Genomic DNA, 8,257 nt, shown 5'->3' on the forward strand with positions numbered 1-8,257 from the left:
GACTTAGGAGATTCTTAAGTCTAAAGACTATGTGATATGGAGATGTCTCATAAAAACTATTGTATTAGTATATAAGTCAATATCAGTGTATGGGATCGAAGTCACAAATTTTCACTCATTCTCTATAGAACTAAAACATCAAACTCACATAGAGAAATAACTTTTGAGAAATGTATGAGTATGCGTCCATCTTCTAAATTTATTTAAGTATTTTAAATCAAAGAATTTATTTAATGAAATTTATTATGCTTTTTCTTTACTTTATTCCTCCAAAGCAATTCTGCATTTACATTCAGTTTGTTAAATTTTCAAGCATTTAAGTATCAGCCACAAACACTTTTGTTTGCACTTGTATGCACATATTGTCTTTGAGATTTTTTTGAGTTTAATATCTTAAGTGCACCAAACTCGTGATTGTTTACTAAAAACACCAATAAACAACATGATGTATGGATAACAAAAAATCTTTTTCTGGATATGTTTTCACTATGTTTGGTACAATAGTCAATTGCAAAGCGATGCTTCAGAAGGTTGTGGTCTTACCAACCACTAGAGTTGAATATATTACCCTCACTGAAGCTGTAAAAGAAGCATTGTGGCTTGAAAGGTTTGTTGAGGGTTTGAAACTTCAAGTTTAAGTTGTTATTGTTAAATGTGATAGTCAAAATGCCATACATTAGTCGAAGAATTCAACCTACCATGAGAGGACAAAACACATTGATGTTAGGCTGCATTTTGTCAGGGAGAAAATTAAAAGTGGAGAAGTAAGTGATGAAGGTTTCAACTGATCACAATGTTGATGATATGATCACCAAGTTATTTCCAAGCAGCAATTTTGTCCACTATATGCAATTAATAAAACTACATGATGATAGCTAATTTATTCCCATAATTTTGTAGAGTTTGTTCTAAGGTGAAAACTTGAAGTATTTGGATCAAACTCTAGTTCCGACAAGGATAACTTCATGGTTTGACTAGGATATGCATGTTGTGATCAAAGTCTAATCTAGTATGCAGTGTTCCAAGTTAGCTTATGTTTTATGATGTTATAGATATGCATGTCATGTATTTATGTTATCATCATATATAGGCTAGTAGTCTACAAATAGACTGGTTCTCTCACTTGTTAGAGAAGAAAATGGTTGGTTGTTGTTACTCGCTTGTAATATTTTAGACATAATTGAGAAAATGAATAGAAAAATAGTTATAACCAATTTCGTTTCTTTTCTTCTTCTTATCTTTTCTCTCTCCTTCATAAAACTGAATCATTTCTCACAAATTTACATCGTTAATTGGTATCGTTTGTTACAACATATATTTATAGGGTTATGATCATTGATATCATAGTGTCAAAGTTAATATATATCTACATAATTATTAACTTGATATTTGTATAATCAAATTTATCTAAGATTGAAGATTATAATATTATAAATCATTTCTATAAAATATAACATTATTAAAAAAATATTTGATATGCTAGTGAAATACATAAAAAGTAGTCTTATGAAGTTTTATTAAAGATGTCAATTTTAATGTATGTCATTAACATATTAAATAAATTGTTGTTAATGTTGTTCTCTTTAGGAATCATAGACATGGATGTAGTTGAGATATGGATGTAGTTGGTGACTTGAGGATCTTGAGTTAGTGGTGTTGATCTCCGCCACGGAGGTACGAGGTGGACATGCATGGTTAACACTGTTGAAAGTATATTTCGTGTCGGGTTTTTGTTATCGTATCCACAGGGATTGTAAGATATCACCGCCGTTCGATGGTTGTATTAATCTTAGCTCAATGTAACAATAGGGTTTTGGTTTTAATCAAGTTATCTTGCATAAAAAGTAATAAATTGCGGTAAAAGTTTTGGTTTGAATAAATGAGAAATATTGCCAAAGTTAGGTTTCAATGATCACTTTGCATGTATTTGCTCGGTCAACAATCTTATAAACTCCTTTAGATGATAAATCATTTCACAAAGCCCTCTCAATATGTTTCTCTCGAACACACATTGTGAGTTTTGCCATTTTGATCCATTGTTTCTCTCGAACACAATCTATCAAAATGACAACTTTTTGGTTCAACCTTATGGTGAACAAAATCATTCATTACTATCTCTAGCTAACAAACAAGTTTGGATGAAAACCTAGGTCAAGAGTCGGTAAACATCTCTCGATCATAAACCAACACAAAGAGTTTTAAATAGAAACAAAGTTTTCATCATATATTTACCATTAAAGAGTTTACATATGAGGATCCTTACATTTACACACAAAGCTAGTAATCACCTACATCTAACCTTGACAAATGGATGACTTAGCTACTCATTTTCATGGTAGCTTGGTCGGCAAGTAAGGAAAGAAGGTTGATCAACATCCAAGTCGGATAATCGAAGTTGGATGGGAATCCACCTTCTTTTTGTAGAAGATGGTTCTAAGATGAAGAGAAATGAAAATTAGGGCATAAAAGATCCCCTAGAACAATGCTGTAAAATATCTCTCCAAAGTACAAAAGTGGAAAAAGTTGGTAAAAATGAGGTATGGTGCTCAAAAGTGGCACCTGCTACTTATAGACCTCTGCTGGGCTGTCATGCTCGCTAGGCGAGCAGAATGGCTCGCCTAGCGAGGGTCTAATATGGGCACATAAGGCACCTGCGCCCAGAGAAACAGGGTCAGCTGAACTGTCATGTTCGCCTAGCGAACATACCTTCGCCTAGCGAAGGACACGCTTCAACCTTCGCCCCAGCGAGGTTGAGAGGTTTTGCTACTGGAATGCTCGCTGGGGACTCGCTAGAGCTTCGCCTAGCGAGTGAGTGCTGGCTGCGCTTTTCACCAAAACAGAATGAACTCGCTACCACCTTCGCTGTCAGCTCGCCTGGCGAATTTATTGACAATTTACTGGAGCTTTTCGCTTGGCGCTCGCCTAGCGAACCAGTGCTTCGCCACAGCCCTCGCCTAGCGAGCAGGCTGATGAATGCTTGTTTGCTTTGGTTCCTTTGCCAACTTTCTTGTGTCTTCAATTTCAATTATTTCATGCCTTCTTTCTGCACAATAACACACAAATCAAAGGCACCAAGCTTGTTTATCAATGTAATGCATTTCATCAAAAACCAAGGTGATTTTGACAATTTTAGCAGGGAAATAGAGTGAAAGATGCCCACATATGATAGCTCAATTAAGCACTTTTGGGCATCTAACAACTCTCCCCAACTAGATTCTTGCTTGTCCTCAAGCAAAGTATGCCTCTTGAAGGACAAGAGGATTTGCTTTAAGAAAATGGTTTCTCCGAAGTTGGATAAACGGCTCAAACACAAGCGAAATCAGCAAATACAAGTTTCCAACGGTTTGAATAAAATAATACACAAGAACTAAAACTTAAATAGCAATGCAAAATATTTATCTATCTACAACAGTACTATTCTGAATGAATCATCCTATCTCTCCTCTTCGAATAAGGAATGAAGATTTTACGCGTTTGCAACCGCGGGATTAATCTCACTCTCTAACAAACAATGAAGAAATCAAATAGATTCATACAATGTCTAACAATTATAAATGGTACTGTGGAAGCATAAAGATCACTAAGGGCTTTTCGGTTGAAGCTTGGTTAGGTTAACAAACAAGGGTCATTTCTAAGGCCATTGAAACGAAAGTGTCGATGCAAAAGAGACATTCACAGTATTATTCACACTACTCGACTTTGTTTCATTTGTTTCTTATTTGAAACCTTCACAACACATATTCCACAACTCAATTTTTATTTTTCAGTATTTTTCTTCCAAGCAAGCATTCATTTTCATTCTTTTTATTTTTGTTCTTTTCTTTCACATCATATATACAAAACAGATGTTTCTTTTCTATATTTTCTATACATATATTTTTCTATGCTTGCTCGGTTTTTCTTTTCTTTTTCAAGAGTTGTGGTACTTACCGATTCTTTTTCGTTCTCCCCAACTTATTTCTTACTCACCCTAAGTGAATGCTCTTAACTTTTTACGGCAAAAGAACAATAATCAAGATTTTCCGGGTTGTAAAAAAAAAGATTTTTGAGATCTCGCTTTATTTCAAGCCGAGATTCAACTGTTTAAGCTCAAAGGGGTTAACGAATACTCTCTCTGCTCACAGGTAAGTTGTTTTTGGATGTAGTTGTGCTCAAAAGAAAACAAGTGCCTTGATCATTTCTAATTGCTTCCACAATTTCACAATAATAAAAGACAAAGCATGAATCACATGAATCAACAAAACTTATTAGAATCCAGCATTTAAGTGTACAATGGAGGTTTCCTCACAATTTGTGGTTTTAAGTTCTAGATGAAACATTCATTCAATTATGTTGCAAAAAGACAATATTCAATTTACCAAAAAGAGTAAAGTTCCTAATGCATTCTAAAATTCTAGCCGAAGGTAACCATGTACCTTAGCCTCATTCACTTGTTTATTCTTATCATTGCCATCCAAGCTCGGATGCACCTTCATTGGGTACTTCTTTGAGGAGCAACCAATCTAGAAGGTTTGCCACTTAATCAACCAAAAATTTATTAAACAAACAAAATTAAAAACATAAATAAATAACATTAACTGAAAATATAAATTTGTTCATGGGGGACAAAACACCCCAATAGTACAACACCAAAATCAAGATACAAAATCCGAAAATACAAATAGAAATGACATAAAAACTGAAAAAAAATACAAAAACTTAACCCACTAAGGGCTCAGGACTCCTCCTCGCTACCGGCCTCAGAACCGGTAGCCTCATCATCAACATCATCATCATCATCATCAGCATCATCAGCATCAGCGCCCACCCCCTCACTATACACTGGCGTGTCCACAGGCCAATTGGCGTGTAGCAGAAACTGCTCACGCGTCATCAAAGCATGAGCACCACTTCCTTGCAGCTGCAACCGCTGCATAGAGTCGTGCATATCCAACATGGCTCTCTGGGATGCCGCCATCCATTCCAAACTGTAATTGCACACAGCTTGGACGTACGGATCAATTCTAGGAGTAGAAGTACCAGGACCATCAGAAGCCCGAGTACTTCCTGAGGCAGCACTGCCACTGATAGTCTTTGCTCTACAATATTTGGCCACATACCGATCATCGATAGGTGACGGGATCCTTACCTGCCCACGAGACGGAAGTCTCACCCTTGCCTGAACGCATAAACTCATGATCAAACACGGGAAAGCTAGGGGACAATTAACACGAGCCCCCGACTTAAGCCCGCTCTCGACCACGGACTTCAGCTCATTTGCGATGATCCTCGCCACATCGATCTCGACATTGGTGAGGATGGAATGGACCAAATGTGCCACTGGGATCGGCACAGTAGAGGTGTGGGACTTAGGCTGGATGTTGGTCAAAACCAAGAGCAGTAACAGTTGAGCCATGGGAGTCATGTCCTCCCGGTGATACCTCACTGGAACCCCAGATGGGTTCAGCTCAACTGATTTCCCGCTTAATAGTAGGGCGGCAGTAATGGCAGGAACATCACGGTGAAGCCTTAGGTCAATGTGGTATTGGTCTCTCTCTTCAGCTCCCAGCTGGAGCGGTTCCCCAAGGATTCGGTTGATAGCATCCCGGTCAAATGGAATTGGACGCCCGACAACTCTAGATACCCAAGTAAAGGGCTCGTCGTCGTCGGGTAGTGCGTTAGCATAAAATTCACGCACTGTCGCTATGTCGTAATGCTCTAAGGGATTAATCAACCTATCCCATTTCTTCGCGTCAATCAACCCGGCAAAATTTCTGTAAGTGCCCTGTGGGTTGATCAGAAATCGCTTCTCTGGAAGTATTTTTCGCTTCTCCAGAGCGATGTACCGTGCAGCCTGTTTCGGGCCGACAAACTTGTCTTGGTCAAACTGGATAGGCACTGTCCGAGAAGTAGTCGCTCCCTTTCTTTTCTTAGCCGCTCCAGACCTAGATTCCATCTGTAAAGTATACAAGGAAACAACACACACCAAACAAACAGATTAGACATCAAAGCATAATTTAAAAGACTGCCATGCTCGCTGCTGCTTCGCCTAGCGAAGTGGCAGCGAACGCTCGCCCCAGGCTCGCCTAGCGAGTGCTAGCGAACCTTACGGGTTTTGGGGTTTTTCAGCATGTTCAGATGGTTCTCCCCCAAAACCCATACTCAATTGGTTCCAACATCAGAACCTAATGATTTCTCAAGCAAATAATCGTTCTATGCTATTGGGGATTACCTATTTGCATGCAAAACCTAAAAATCCCCAATTCCTAAACCTAAAATCCCAATTTGCAAAACCCTAAATACCACATGCAAAGCTAAAGTTTCCCATACTCCACTCATCCTAATTGCTATTCATATTGGAAATTTAGAATTCAAACAACAAGAAAAATGTAGTAGGGCAAACCTTAGTTACACGGATTCGGAAATATGAAGAGAGTAGAGTTTGCAAATGACCGAATAGAGCAAGTGTTGGTGATAGAGATGCAAATGAGAGAGTGTGAAGAGCTTATCAAAAATTCCTCAGCAGAGCCGTACAGAAATTTTTTGAGTTTGGGGCAAAATGGTTGCCCTGCTGAGATTTAAATACAAACTGTCATGCAGTGCTCGCTGCTGCCTCGCCTAGCGAGCAGCTAGCGAACCTGCTCGCTCTGCCTCGCCTAGCGAGATGCTAGCGAGCATGACAGCAAGTGCTTTTTTCAAATGCAGCACTTGCAAGTTCATCCAGAACAGTTTTATCATAAGGTAACCCAACACAACACAACACAAAAACAGTAAATACTTACAATGTTGGGGTGCCTCCCAACAAGCGCTTGTTTAACGTCGGCTAAGCTCGACGGTGCAATGCTCACAGAGGAGCATCGAGCGGTAGAGCACAGCTCTCGCGATCCACATGACCGCCGAGATAAATTTTCAATCGTTGGCCATTCACTGTCCAACTATCTTTCTGGTCTATGTCTTCAATGACAATAGCCCCATATTCCTTTACTTCTTTCACCCGAAATGGCCCCGACCATTTTGATTTCAACTTCCCGGGAAACAATTTCAACCGGGAGTTGAACAATAGGACCAATTGTCCGGGCACAAATTCTTTGTTACGGAGCTTCTTGTCGTGATACTTCTTTGCCTTTTCCTTGTACAACCAACTTGAGTGGTATGCGGCATTGCGCATCTCCTCCAACTCCAGTAGTTGCACTTTCCTTTTGTTACCGACCAACTCATGTTCAAAATTTAAAAACTTTAGGGCCCACAAGGCCTTGTGCTCCAATTCAACCGGCAAATGGCAAGTTTTACCAAATACCAATTGAAAGGGAGTTAGGCCAATTGGAGCTTTAAAGGCCGTACGGTAGGCCCATAATGCTTCGTCCAATTTTTGGGACCACTCCTTTTTTGAATTAGACACGGTTTTTTCGAGGATTCTCTTAATCTCTCGATTAGAGACCTCAGCTTTCCCGTTAGCCTGAGGGTGGTACGGAGTTGTCACCCTATGCGATACACCGTAATGTTTTAAAATAGTTTCCAAAGGTGCATTACAAAAGTGTGACCCTCTATCACTTATCAACACTCGGGGGGTTCCGAAACGGGAGAATATGTTTTTCTTCAAAAAATTTATCACCGTTTTGGCATCCGCCCGAGGTGAGGCGATCGCCTTAACCCACTTAGAGACATAATCAACAGCGACAAACATGTACTCATTCCCATAAGAGGGTGGGAAAGGTCCTACAAAATCTATGCCCCAACAATCAAATACTTCCACTTCTTGGATATTTTGGAGAGGCATCTCATCTCTCTTACCTATCCCACCGCTTCTTTGGCAATTGTCACAACTTTGCGCATGGGTATGTGCGTCTTTGAAAATAGTTGGCCAATAAAATCCCGATTGAAGAATTTTAGTGGCCGTTCTAACCCCATTATAATGTCCGCCATAAGGCGAGTTGTGACAATGCCAAAGGATGCTCTGGGCTTCATCACCAGTTACGCATCTCCTTAATAGGTTATCACTACCCAACTTAAACAAGTATGGGTCATCCCAAACATAATACTTCGCATCCGAAAGGAACTTCCTTTTTTGGTTCGAAGTTAGGTCGGCAGGCACAAAACCACTAGCCTTGTGGTTCGCAAAGTCTGCAAACCACGGCCTAACTTGAACCTTAAACAATTTTTCATCAGGAAATTCTTCCCGGATTTCCTTTTCAGACGCGGTAACCTCCACGTTCACTAATCGGGATAAATGATTCGCTACCAAGTTTTCCGACCCCTTCTTGTCTTTGATTTCCACATC

The sequence above is a fragment of the Lathyrus oleraceus genome, chromosome 6 (genome assembly GCF_024323335.1).
Source record: "Lathyrus oleraceus cultivar Zhongwan6 chromosome 6, CAAS_Psat_ZW6_1.0, whole genome shotgun sequence".
NCBI classification, from domain to species: Eukaryota; Viridiplantae; Streptophyta; class Magnoliopsida; order Fabales; family Fabaceae; genus Lathyrus; species Lathyrus oleraceus.